The sequence below is a fragment of the Eucalyptus grandis genome, chromosome 3 (assembly GCF_016545825.1).
Source record: "Eucalyptus grandis isolate ANBG69807.140 chromosome 3, ASM1654582v1, whole genome shotgun sequence".
Classification (NCBI taxonomy): domain Eukaryota; kingdom Viridiplantae; phylum Streptophyta; class Magnoliopsida; order Myrtales; family Myrtaceae; genus Eucalyptus; species Eucalyptus grandis.
This window is the reverse complement of record NC_052614.1, coordinates 23343233-23357541: the sequence shown is the minus strand read 5'-3', so window position 1 is coordinate 23357541 and position 14309 is coordinate 23343233. Positions and strand designations below refer to the sequence as shown.

Below are 14309 nucleotides of genomic sequence, written 5' to 3'. Positions count from 1 at the left end.
GCAAATAAAATCCCATCAAAGCATGACAAAATGCACATCCAAAGTTAACAATACAACAAAACTATGCTCAAGGAGCAAGAAGTTGAAAAAAGACATTAATACAGAAATAGTCTTGACAATAGCAAATGCTAGATGAGCAACTGAATGTGGTACCTCTAAATAGTTAACATATCATGGCAACAGATATTGTCGCTCATGTGCTAAGAGTTGCTTTCATCTTACAATGCAAAGCCATTAGACTGATAAGGACAACAAAGCATACACATTAAAAAAAGAAAGCCCTCTGCACCTAACAATCTCATTGGTAATACCTAATTTTGCAAACAACAATAAAGGTAGGAATTATACATTTATGTAAGGATGGAAAACAGAAGGCGAATGTGAAGTCAACACCAATCTTGTAAAGATCAAAGCCTCAGTTTTCAAATTTGATGTAGATGACTTGTCCCGGTACATATAAAAACATGACGGTTAGTAGCCAGAGAAATAACCGGTAGATCATTTACATCATGGAGTCAAAAACTAACAAAAAATTAGAAAATGACAATGTACATACACTTAGGCGCGCATGACAACCATTATGTTCGAAATAGTTTAACAGTAAATAAATTTTTCTATTTCTATTTCTAGAAGAGTTTCTAAGCAAAAAATAACCGTTGAATAACGACACAAAATTTTTACTCTAAAAATAGAAATTCGTTTGATAAGCACACAAAATTTCTTCCTTTTGGACGGCGGCGACAACCAACGACCTTTAATATAAAAAATAAAAATAAAAATGATTTAGTAACAAAAAAAATAATGAATAAAATAAAATAAAATAAATCATAAAAAATAAAATAAAAATATCCTTAAAATAAATATATTTTATTTATTCTATTTTATTTTATTTTACAAATAAATTTATTTTAAAATGAATAAAAATAAAAAAAAAAAAAAAATTTATTTGGCAAAACACTCAAGGCAAATCAAAATAAATTTATTAAATTTATTTTTAATAAAATAATAATAATATGATAAATAAAAATAATTTATTTATTTTAATAAATTATTTTTATTTTTAAATGAATAAAATGAATATATTTATTTTTATTTTTGATAAAATGAAGAGAGGCAGAGGAGGAGGGAGGAGGAGGAGGAGGAGGAGGCAAAGACGTAGAGGAGATGAGGGAGGACTTACCGAAATTAGGGTTTAGTGAGAGAAATTATTTCTGATTTCTCTTTCAAAAATCAGAAGTAGAAAATTTTAGCTTCTGATTTCTCTTCCAAACCTATTTCTCCAGAAATAGAAAAACTGAATAAGTTTATCAAACGGATTTCTCTTCCAAAAATAGGTTTGGAACAGAAAAACTATTTTTGAAACAGAAATTTTGGGTTGTCATGCACCCCCTTAGGATTTGCATGACAATGACAATGTTTCAGTTTCTTCCAATTTATTTTCTTTTGTTCATCTGAACAAAAAAAAAACAGAATTCCGTTTGGTAAAGCCATGTTGTTTTTCTGCTCCCTGGAATAGAAAGTTAGCTTGGGAATAGATTTGGAGCATAAACAAAAAACAAATATATATATATATATATATATATATATATATATATTGCTTCTTGTTCGGGGAACAATTTCTAAAAATAAGTCAATTTTCTTTTTTTCTTTTTCTTTTGTTCCTCTCTATTGTCGTGGCCACCTCCAACCACCTAGAGCCACAGCCACCACGGCCGACGATCGGTGATCAACGGTGGCAAATGGGCTATGCGGTGACGATCGGCAATCAATGGTGGCAAATGGGCTATGCGGCGACGATTGGCGATGATGGTCGGCGGGCGACAGTCATAGTAGCAACGGCGAGCGGCGACGGTCGACAGTCGGTGGTCGGCGATCCGTGACCAAGAATAAAAAAACGAATAACTGCAAAAAAAAGAAATTGTTTCGTACCAAACGCATTTCTATTTTTTTTTTCTATTCCTAGAGTAGAAATTTTGTGTAGTTACCAAACACCTTATTTTACTTAAAAATTGTTCCCGAATAGAAATAGAAAATAACTATTTCTGGAAAAAAAAAAAACTCTTCCCCAGCCAAAAACGTTGTCATGCGCAGCCTTAGTGCCTTTTCAATTTCAGGAATAAGTGATCCAATGTGGTCAACAAGACAATCTGGCAATACAACCACAAGTTCTTTCAAGACAACAAAAGCACCAACCTGCTTGCATATATTAAAATTTACTAGGAAGGAAAAAATCCTTAGCGTTTGAAAATCTATGAAATTCCCATCTCCCTAGGGCTTCAAACCTTTCCGATCACGTGGTTAGTTGGAAATTCGATCTCGATGCATGACGGCTCCCAATCGACACGAGTTCACGTAATTTTGGGAAAAGCCTATGTGGATAACGAGAGGCACTTCTTGTGGGTTGTACAACCGGACTTCATCACCGAAGAAGGCTCGCAAGAGGAGATTCCACATCACGGTGCACATCAATTGGAACTCCATGCTTGAGAGAAAGGTCCCCATGAAGCCAATGGTGTGTTGGCCGTTCTTTGTCGACCAACTAGTGAACAAGCAGCTTGTGAGCCACACGTGAAAGGTTGAGCTTGATATGAAGGATGTATGGAATTGGGATGGAAAGGATGATCTATGCAAATCTAGGACAACATTATCTTGAGACCCCTTTCACCCTCGCTTGTCAAAACATAATTGCCGGTTTGTGGTGATGACCGACCTAGTGAGGTGACAATGATCATGCTGTGGTCGGAAGTGATGATGATAAGCTATCTTGGTGGTGTCCTTGTGCAATGCTGCCAACAAAGCAATATATGATGCGTCACTCTATTAGTGATTTAAAAAAAATGATATCTAATTCAAGTTTATCCCATCCCCTAGACTAGATTTCTTATTTGACATTTTATCTAAATGTATCCATGTTTATCTGATTCGGAAAACGTCACCAAAATATTTTACCTCTGCAAACAAGAGATGTCATAAAACTAAGATTTGGTTACGCTAAATAAATCTAATGCTTTTTCTGTACATTTTCATTCAAAAAGATGATGTGCAATCACTCTTTGATAATTTTGATCCTAAACCACTAACATATGAGACAACAATGAATCGAAATCTAACTTGCCATCAGGATCTCTAACCGCTACTCGTGCTAACGTCCTTTTTACATAAGAAAATAACAGAATGCCCTGAGGAATAGTTCGCTTAAATAGGCTGCTTTAAAGCAACGAAAAGTCACTAAAAAAGTCTTGAAACTGGCTGAATGACAGAAGATGTTCTCCTCATATATTTTTCTCTTGTGAAGTTAATACATATGTTTTCATATTCTTCCTTTTTAAAACTTATGGTGTTCAGAGGCAAAAAGAGTAACTCTCCAATCGAATAATTCTACTGTAAATAACAACTTGATGCACAAACAAGCCTTGAAATTGGAAATCGAACAATTGAGAGGATCATTAAATGTCTCAAAGCACGTGAAAGATGTGGATGATACTTCAATTTTGAAAATAATTATTTTGCTAGCAAATATGAGGTAACAAGAGGGAAATCTTGAGGACGTAGAAGCACTAAATCGAGCTATCATAGTAAAGGAGCGTAATGGCAATAATGAGCTTAAGAAGCTCGCAAAAAATTGATCAATGTAAGTTTGCTTTTCTCTTCCTTTCTTCTAGTGAGATTTTCAATTTGTTTTTGCAGGGAATCATGTTCTCTTGTATCATTTGTCATATTTTTATCTTTTTGGTCTGCTATCTTTGGTTACTTTCTTGCAACCATCCATCAACAATTGACTTACCTAGGTGCCAATTGACTTACTTTGCAAGTATTAAAAAACATACACAGTGATTTTAAAGTAGATGGCAACATCCAACCGGAGTCGATTGAGCCCTCGAATCCTCCGGTCAAGCCACACCTGAACAAGTTATGCATTTGCTTGCGCCATCATGGCCCCATGACCCCCTTTTGCTCGGTGGACTGACCATAATCGAGCAAAAGGGAGCTCGTGAAGGCCACAACAGAGCAAGCGATGACGTACTTCTTCCGACGTCACTTCACTGGAGGATGGAAGTCCTCAATCAACTAGGGTTGGACATTTGTCATCAACTTTTAAAAAATCACAAAATATGTCTTCCAAGACTTGCAATGTAAATTAATTGGCAATTGAGGCATGTCAATCAGTGGTACAGCTGCAAGAGAAACTCGTGTTCAGTGAAGTAACAAAGGACAACATCCTAAACTACATGGAATTCGATTTAAGCCTAGCACTGAAGCTCATCATTGAGACCATACCAATGAATTGGGAACTCTACTTCTTTATTATTATTTCATATTTTTATGTGCAAGAAACTTCTGTCCTTTTGTGAAGAAGCTTCTGGGAACTTCACGGTTTGAGAGAGGATTTTCTCTCCGTTCTGGTTTGAAAGGCCTCGGTTCAGTTGCGGCTGAGCCTGAGACCGCCACCGCCAACGGACAGTTGGCAGTAGCCACGGCCTGAGGACATCAGAGAAGATAAGGAATCAGAAAGCGAGGACACACAGAGGCAACATCGAAGCACAAGTTCAGATCCATACAATCCTGACGGCATCAAAGTGCGTTTAGACTAACGTTAGATCCCAAATCGGCATCGTTTATTCTTCTCCGACTTCGGTCAAATAACTCGGGCTCGACCTACCAGAGCAGAGATGCAATAATTACCTTCGAGATGCAGCATATGGTCACGAACAACGGTCGGACGAAGAACTCGAAGTCCCGGAAGCATCTCCGCCGGTGGTCGGCGACCCGGAGGGAAAGAAATCTCGAGCGAGACTACCGTGTCGCGGCGAACAGATAGGTGATGGAGGTCTGCAAAATCTAAAACAAACCAGGATAAGCTTTCTAGGAACTCTTCTTGCTCTGGTGTTCTCTCGGCTGTGAATTGTATCCCCTCCCAACGAATGCCCCCCAAAAGTCTCGGTCAGTTAAGAAGAGAGCGCTTTTCTCGGTCGCCAACTCTACGTACGCCTGTCACTCTCGGTTTGGCTTAGTCTGGAAGAAGAGAGTCTTACGGGGCGTCGGTTAGATGAGAGCGCTTATCTCGGTTCTTTTGGGTTATCTGTAAATTTCAAAATTTTATAAAGCACTGTTGTCGTAATTGGATAGTATAAGCTTAGTAATTTTAAGTTTTACATTGTACTAATTAAATATTAAATCTTATATTTCCCTACTAATTAGAGGAAAAAGAAAGGAGAAAAAGCTTTTTTTTTTTTTTTTTAAGAAAAGAGAAATAGTAGGTTTACTTACCGGAAAGCTTCCAAGAAGAAAACTTTTAATTACTCAATTTGATAGTATAAACCTTATTTGAGGTGCGTTTTCTTGTGTAGTATAAAAATAGAAAAGTCACCATACGGGTAAGGAGCAAAGAATATGTCATGCGAAGTACCATAATGGAATTTTGAATATAAATTTCATATTTAATTTTGGTGAGAGAAGAATGCTGGATCACTGTTGTCTTGAAAGCAATATCTTCGAGCACCAGAACCCTATCTGTTTGGCTTAATTATATATTATAAAAAATAGACAAAAAAAAAACCAAGCACGTATCATCAATTTGAGTAAATGAAAGTATTATTCCTCAAAACTTTCTCGGTGAATAAAACTATTATTTCTCTTTTCATTAAAAAAAAAGTTTTTTCCTCTTATTTTTTATTTCTAGTCTATACATTTTAGCGTACTAAATAAATAATCTTCATAATCAATAATAAGGCTTCTTCTAGTACTAATAGCAAATTTCCCTTACTAAAAATTATTTAAATAATTGATGATCGGAAATAGATTGTTGGTACAATATGCTGGAATTGTGTACAATGTATACGTGGAAAGTGAAAACTATTTCAACGATGGAATTTCTTTTGCAAGATTATTTATAACTTATTAGATAAAAAGGATTAAAACTTTAGAATTGAAATACGTGGAAGGCAAAGTGAAATCATTAATGTAGGCATTTTTCCATCGATAGGGAATATTCACAAAATAATTATTTGAAGATATTTTGGGAAAGAAAATGACTGTAATTCCTAAAAGTGTAGATACTAATTTTTAGCGAGCTAAAGAGTTTCAAATATCAACAATTAATGTAACTTTTTTTTCTCATAACCCGACAAGGTATATCAACAATTAATAGAGACGCCCCTTAATTTATCAAAAAGCCTGTTTATTAATATATTTATACCAACATGTATCTTCTTCCTGATTTGTCTTTCAATTAAGGAGAAGATTGTAGCTTCCCGAAATTGATGTTGCACTCCAAGCATGACGACATTGCTGCCCCGACCGTAGACACCCTCACTCGCAAAGTCCTGTGACGCTTGCTCCTCATGCCAAATCCAAATGCGTTAGACCAAATGACCCAATTCAAGGGTAACCTAAATTTGGCGGGGTCGTGTTTGATTTTGAGCTGCTCCATTGTAATTGAAAGATAAAAGGGTCTAGTAAGCATTTCTCCTGGTCGAGGAATTTCTCTCCAACAGTTAGCAACGTTACATAATCATGGCCAGCAAGCGTGGCCACTTCCACCAAACCCCTCCGAACCTTTGGGGTAGTATATGTTAGTCCCCAAATTTTCTACTATTATCTAATACCCTCTTAACTTTCATTATATTTGAACTGTAAAGGCTCCGTTATTTTTTTTCGTCAACCTATTCAATGCACGTGACTTTCAAAAGATGGAAGTATTTTTTCATCTCTCTCTTTTCTTTTTAAAAGAAAATATCTTGTTTACTATTATTTGATGTAAAGTAAATGAAAAATATAAAAAATTAAAGAAAAATAAATTGCGTATAATACTAATAATAAAAAATATATATCTATATGCTGTGTCTCATCGTCCAAATTCCAATTGGAATAAAATTGGATAAAGGGGAATTTGAAATCCTCCAAATATCCCTGGATTGCAAATATATCCCATTAAATCTTTTCTGCTACCTAAGATAAGATTTGGAATCTTTTTAAAAAAATCTTCGAAAATATTTGAAAATCTACAACTTAATAGGATTAATAATCTTTGAAAATCCTTAGCGTTTGAAAATCTTTGAAATTCCCATCTCCCTAGGGCTTCAAACCTTTCCGATCGAGTGGTTAGTTGGAAATTCGATCTCGATGCATGACGGCTCCCAACCAACAGGAGTTCACGTAATTTTTGGAAAAGCCTCGTGGATAACGAGAGGCACTTCTTGTGGGTTGTACAACTGGATTTCATCACCGAAGAAGGCCCGCGAGAGGAGATTCCACATCACGGTGCTGTTGTGGCATTTTTCAGAGAAAGGTCCCCACGAAGCCAATGGTGTGTTGGCCGTTCTTTGTCGACCAACTAGTGAACAGGCGGCTTGTGAGTCACCGTGGAAGGTTGAGCTCGACATGAAGGACATATGGAATTGGGATGGAAAGGATGATCTATGCAAACCTAGGACAACATTGTCTTGAGATCCCTTTCACCGCCGGTTGGTGGTGACGATCGACCTAGTGAGGTGACAATGATCATGCTCTGGTCAGAAGTGATGATGATAAGCTATCTTGGCGATGCCCTTGTGCAATGCCACCGACAAAGCAATATAAGATGCGTCACTCTATTAGTGATTTTTTTTAAAATTATATCTATTTTGGGTTTATCCCATCCTCTAGACTGGATTTCTTATTTAGCATTTTATTTGAATGTATCCAAGTTTATCCAGTTTGGAAACGTCACCAAATATCAGAGAAGAATTTGTTACTATTTAATAAAAGTAGCCACTCTGATATTACTAAATAAGAAATTTTAAGAATTATAACAAACAACAACTAAAAAAAGGAAAAGGCCTCATAAGATCATGTGCCAAAATTTGCTTTCATCGTTATGTATATTTCGGGGGTTAATTAATGTAAATTTGATTGAGTAGCAAAGAATTTTACATGAAGAATAATCAATCCCTTGCAAATTGTGACCCTTTCAGAGGGAATCCTTAAGGAAGAGCTTTACATATGCGCGCGCAACACATATATGACGGGCATCGTGAACTAAAAATTGCCTTCGCATCTATAATAATTCAAAAATTTCAAAAAATTTCAAAAAATTCTTTTTTGCTTTTAGATAATTCGGATGCGAAGGCAAATATAACTCGCTCTATTTTCGGCTCATACATCATATTTCTCCCTTGCAGAACTAATTTTTTGGTTATGCAAGACTAAAAAAAAATTATCATAGGCTCTAATCATATCATATTACAAGATTAGTTTAGGTAAATTTGCATATACGAATTGCAGCCCTAAATTTTTAGGCCCGAATCATATCATATAACAATTACCACTTTCTTTGTGCAAGCTACTCTCACCTATATCATTTTAATTAGGAACCTTGAGCTATTTTGCTGTTCCTACATATTTACTTTCTTTGGGCTGTATTATATGCGGTAGAGTTTCTTAATCTTTAGAATCTGGGACACGAAAGAGGACATACATATAGTTGGGCCACATGCAGGGGGGAAGTTGGCAATCGAGTTTGGTCCAAGATCCAATTATGTAAGTAATTATGGTTCGCATTTCATTAAATTAGGGAAAAATAAGCAAAATCCCCGACTTTTATGGGTAGTATTGCCCTCAATTTCTTTACTACTACGTAATATTGGAACAATTGTTCAAAAAATCCTAAGCTTATTGTATACTAACTAATTCAATCATAAACATTTCAATTGTGTCAATTTAGCTATAGACCTTTAAATAATTTGTCAAACTAGTCTTAAATCTTTTAACGAATTATCAATTTAGTCATTCAGACTAATTTAGACTAGATGTCGTTGGCACGACAGCCCCGTTACTGCTAATCTTCCTATGTGGCATAGGTGATGATAACATAGACAATTTATTTTTATTATTATTATTATTATTATTATTATTATTATTATTATTATTATTATTATTATTATTATTATTATTATTATTATTATTATTTCAATTTTTATTTCATTTATTTATTTTTTTCTCCATTTTTTTACACATGGCCTACTGCAGTCGAGAGCTAGCAACCTTTGTCAGCCACCAAGTAAAGGCTAGTAGAGTCATTGGGAAGGGTTTGTGAGCCATTGCTCATTGCCAACAAGGGCGTTGCAACCTTTGCCAACCTCAACGAGGACGTCATGGCCCTGGCCTAAGCCATTGTTAGAGAGGGCCTAGGTGAGAGCTTGCAATGCCCTTGCCAAAGTCCTCGTTGCCACAGCGTTGGCTTGAGAGTCTAACGAGGAGGTGAAATTTGTAAGCTTGCGATCTCCAATAACTTCTGTTAGATTCAAATTCTCCAGTGTTCAAGGTTGTGAAAGCCAACTTGTGTTTGGATATTAAAACGTTTTGAGATTAAAACGTTCTAAGAGGTTGTGTTTGGAGTCGATACCGAGGGAGAATTGTTTGCTAGTTGAGAAACTTTCTCCTTCTGAATGCACTTACAGTGCGCTTCAAAATGGAGACGTCCCGTTACTGGCACCAGCTGTTTTGGACTCTTCGCGAGAGGTATTATTCTCTTTACCAATTTCTTCTCAGAATGTGCAATTTCTCTGTTCAGGAGTTAGGGTTGTGGAGCAATATGTGCATGATTTTCTGTTGTTTTTGGTATCTCAACATTTACAATTCTTCCATGAACCAATTTCTTAGACTCCCCTCCACCCTTCCCTCTTCTCTGTTGGCATGCGCACGTGCACACGCACAAACTTTTACTTTGTGCTTAGTATTGTGGTTGTTACTTATGTAAAACCAGTATCAATTGTCCTAAGCTTAACTGATCAGGGTCTACAGAAGCTGACCGGTGAAGCAATGCGGCCCTCGGGTGTATCTAGAGATAATGACGACATTAATGGGGGAAATTCTTCAGGTTCTGATGCAGAGTACAAGAAGCTTCTTCCGTTTTCTCTGTCCTTTTCCGCTGCTCCTACTTTCTTTCTGAGATTGCACCTGAAGCTTCTTATGAATCATAGTGTCTCCAAAATTAGTATTGTTGAGCTTAATCAGGAGAAGAGCACTGAAACTGCAAGCATTTTGGCTCAATCTAACATCGCCATAGATGACTGCTCAAAGAATGATGTGGGATTCCATACTAGCCAAGAAGCTCCATCAAGAGAAAGTCCTTGTGATAGGTACTTGCATTGTGCTAAAGATGATCAAGCTGTTCAGCTAGTTGTTTGCGGGGGTGCAGATTTGAGGACCCCTGAGGATAACCAAAGCAGTGATCTTCATGCTGGCAGGATTCACAGTGGTACTGCTGTAGTTGGTGATGAGGTTGGCCAGGTGCAGGAAGGGCAAGGAAACTACGCAGCATCAGAGAAAATGTCAAGGCCTCTGCTTGATGGGGAGAGGATCACAAATGGTGCTTGTTCTTCTTTGAATGGTATTAAGATAGATATTCCCCATTATAATGAAGTGATAAGCCTGCCGATGATGGATCGCTGCATGGTTTGCCGCCTACTGGTATGGCTTGCGATATGAATGGCAGCCTCGTTCCCAGTCCAAATCCCACCGCACCAAGAAGCCTATGGCATCGCAGTAGTAGTTCGTTTTATTGACACTTCTCACGTGGTTGGTCAGACGCAAAATCAGACGGTTCTCTGAATAGTTTTGGCAATGGACCGAAGAAACCACGGACACATGTTACTCATATCCTTCTGGAGCTTCAGGTTCAAGCTCAAAGCCACAGCAGGGAACAATTCCTCACAAAAGAATCAGGAAACCCAATGAAAAGAGGGCCTCAGATGTCGCCCGAGTTCCTCAAAGAAACTGGGAGTTGTTATCGTGTCATGCGAACTTGTTAATTACAGTGGGGGACAAGGGATGGGGAGAGAGTGGGGCAGAGGTGGTACTTGAACTTGTTGAGAATGAGTGGAACCTTGCAGTAAAAGTTTCAGGAACCACAAAATATTCTCATAAAGCACATCAGTTTCTGCAGCCTGGGTCCACTAACAGGTATAAACATGCTATGATGTGGCGAGAAGGGAAAGAGTGGACACTCGAATTTTCAGACAGAAGCCAATGGGCTCTTTTCAAGGAGATGCATGAAGAGTGTCACAACCGAAACTTCCGTGCTGCATCAGTCAAGAACATTCCAATTCCTGGTGTCCGTGTGGTAGAAGATTATGAGATAATGGAATGGAGCTGTCATTTCGCAGTTCTGCTATCTACTGCCAGCAGGTTGAAACAGATATTGAAATGGCCTTGAATCCATCTCGTGTCCTTTATGACATGGATAGCGATGATGAGCGGTGGATTTCATCTCGTCAAAGTTCTTCAGATGTTAATGATAATGGCTATGGGCACATATCTGTGGAGATGTTTGAGAGGACAATGGACATGTTTGAGAAGAAAGCTCATGCTCTACAGCGTGACCATTTCACATCCGAGGAAATGGACGATTTGAAGTTAGGTGCAGGACCTGTGGTAAGAGGTCTTTATGAACATTGGCGGCAGAAGAGGTAAAAGAAGGGAATGCCATTGATTCGACATCTTCAGGTGCCTTTTAAATTTTTTTTTCTTGTCGTTTATTGATTTTGTCCAGATACACATTTACGTGAGGTGCTGCATTTAATTTGGCTTTCTGCAATTACTGTTAATCCGCCATTGGGAACAATTTCTGTCACTCGGTTTTCCAGATGAACGTTTCCATGTTGAGATACTCGTTTTGTTTTAATTTGGGGTGTACTTTATTTGAGTGAATTGCAAAGGATTGTCAGGGGACCTGTTGGTATGTGATTGCTTTGTTCCTCTCTTCCATGCCCGTTTCGTTTTTATCTTTTCCTGGAGTTGTGCTTTGAATTTCGTCTGATATGGGGCTGATACGGTATTATCAACTTCTTAAGCCTTCATGCATGATGGTAATGCTTGGTTTTTCAATTAATAGGGCATTGAGCATGAATAAAGAAACAAATAGCCTTTGAAATTAGCTCTTAATTAATTCAGTTATTGATTAGTTGGTTAGACGTATTATTAAAAATCAGATGCTAATTTGTACGTCTCTTTTTTGTGAATTAGATCTTCCTGCCATCATTAATCCTGTCTGTTACCTTTGTGTGCACATAGGTGCACTTTTTTGAACTTGTGATTTAAATTTCATGGTATCGTTTATTCAATTCATGCTCATGCTTTGCAGCCACCATTATGGGAAATGTACCAGCAGCAGTTGAGAGAGTGGGAGCTAGCTTTGAATAAAGGGAACTCTGCTGCTTCTGATGGATGTCAGAAGGCCTCAGCTACTGAAAGACCTCCCATGTTTGCTTTCTGTATGAAACCTAGGGGCTTAGAAGTCCCTAATAAAGGCTCAAAGCAAAGATCGCAAAAACGATACTCAGTCACGGGGCAAAGCAATGGTTTTCATGGAGATCAGGACAGTTTCCATACTTATGGTAAGTTATGTGAATTTTACCAAGCGGAACACTTTTAGGTTATTTTTTCTTGGATCCAGAATCTTGACGTCGTTATCTTTTTGTTCCTGTCAGGGAGGAGATTGAACGGACCTAGTTTTGGAGATGATAGGGCCGTCTATTTGGGACCTAACTATGGACATGCAGACAATTCTCAAATGGCACAGACGTCTCCATTGGGATATTCTCCACGAGATGTCCCTGGCCAGGGATATTTTCCAATTGGCAATGATGGATTCAATCGAAATTATCCTCCGAGACTACAGAGATATAAGTCAAAGAAGTCTGGTGCTGTTGCATCTCCTCGACATTCACAGGTGGTCACTGCCTACAGCAGGGGAGCCACGGGCAGTAATAAGAATACCCATCACTGGAATTCTCATCAACAGTTTTCGTCCGAAGGCTCTCAGAGACCATCTAGTGAGCAGTGGGACCGGATGGATATGGATGAATATAAATTGTTGGATGCATCTGGTGCAGCACGGTATGCATCTAATTTAGCTAAGCTTAAGAGAGAGAGGGCACAGAGACTTCTTTGCAAAGCAGATGTAGCAGTTCACAGAGCTGTGGTTGCTCTCATGACTGCTGAAGCGATGAAAGCGTCTTCGGAGGATAGGAAGGATGATGGGTAGGTTATCTGAAGATTATCAGTTAACAGATTGGTATAGTTCTCAATTTGAACCCGAAGAATGTGCAGATGGCATGAAAATATTTCTCGAGGCGGGAGCTGGTCCAAGATTTTATCAGATGCTGGTGCGCCTTTCACCATGCACAGTTTTTGAAGAAGTTTGTGGAGAGGGTATTCATAGAGATATATTTGGTTATCACATTTAATTGTCGATATTTTGACAGTTTTCTAGTCCATCCTTGCAATACCTTAGTGAGATTCCAGTAGTCTCTTACACCAGCAGCAAGTGTATGCCTCATTAGTGCTGCTTGTCGTGTTTATTTTGCAAGAGCATTGTATAGAATCTTTTCCTACCATTCTCTGTACAGTCAGCCCACCCCCTCTATCAAATAAGAAAGAAAAAAAAAGGAAATGAAGAGAGATTGACCAAACGTAATTGGTTTTGGCCAGAACCTGATTGATGCTCTGAGTCTGTTTTGCGTAGATATCCTTGTCATCATCTGTGGCTTCGAATAGCAGAATGACAAGTCACTATGCGATACCTTTTTATCTTCTCTTGTACATAGGGCGATGAGTCTCTGAAGCTTATGGCCTCTTTTTCGCTTCTTGAGCAATTTCTGCATTTGATCTGTGGCATTTAGATTGTGTATTAAGCCAATGCTGTTCATCATCTTCTAGCACAAGCAAAGAACTGAGTTCCCTTTTAGATTGGTTGAAAGTTGTAACTTACGCGAAGGGATGAAACGTGGAACCTGACGAGGCACTGGTATCCGCAGCGGGGCGGCTCAGACTGTAGGATGATGAGCCCTTCATTGCGTCCTTTCTCTTCGTTAACTACGTGCCCTCTCTGTTGTCTCTCTTCTGCGGCACGCTGTCTCTCTCTCTTCCTGCTCGGCCTCTTCTCCCTTTCTCTCTTTCTTTTCTTTTAAAAATATCCCAGGTACCTCACCTCTCTCTCTCTTCCCCCACTCTTCTTCTTTGTCTCGCAAGAAGCAAACGACAATCGCTGCCACCGTGATCCTGCGCAAGCCGCGAAGAAGAGGCATTTCTTTTATAGAAGAAAAGTTCAAAGGGTCGGTTTGGAGTGTTGGCGAGGCCCGTTTGGCTTCTATCTCAGTTCGATGCCAATTGTCGGTTTGCTCGCTTCGCGTGAGGCCACGCCACTTTCTCACAGGTTCTCTCTGTCTCTCTCGCTCTCTCTCGTCAGTTCTCGCTTCACGCCACGACGCCACGACGCCACGCCACGCCACGCCACGCCACGCTATTCCCTTGCAGGTTCTCTCTCTGTC

The 14309-nt window shown here is 38.6% G+C and overlaps 1 non-coding gene across 1 annotated transcript; it reads left to right on the top strand.

The window, feature by feature from the left end:
* Nucleotides 1-10463: 10463 nt before the first annotated feature.
* On the top strand, nucleotides 10464-13472 carry LOC104429057. Its single transcript, XR_005549726.1, has 3 exons — nucleotides 10464-11484; nucleotides 12122-12374; nucleotides 12468-13472. It is a non-coding gene; the product is annotated as an uncharacterized LOC104429057 (transcript).
* Nucleotides 13473-14309: the final 837 nt, after the last annotated feature.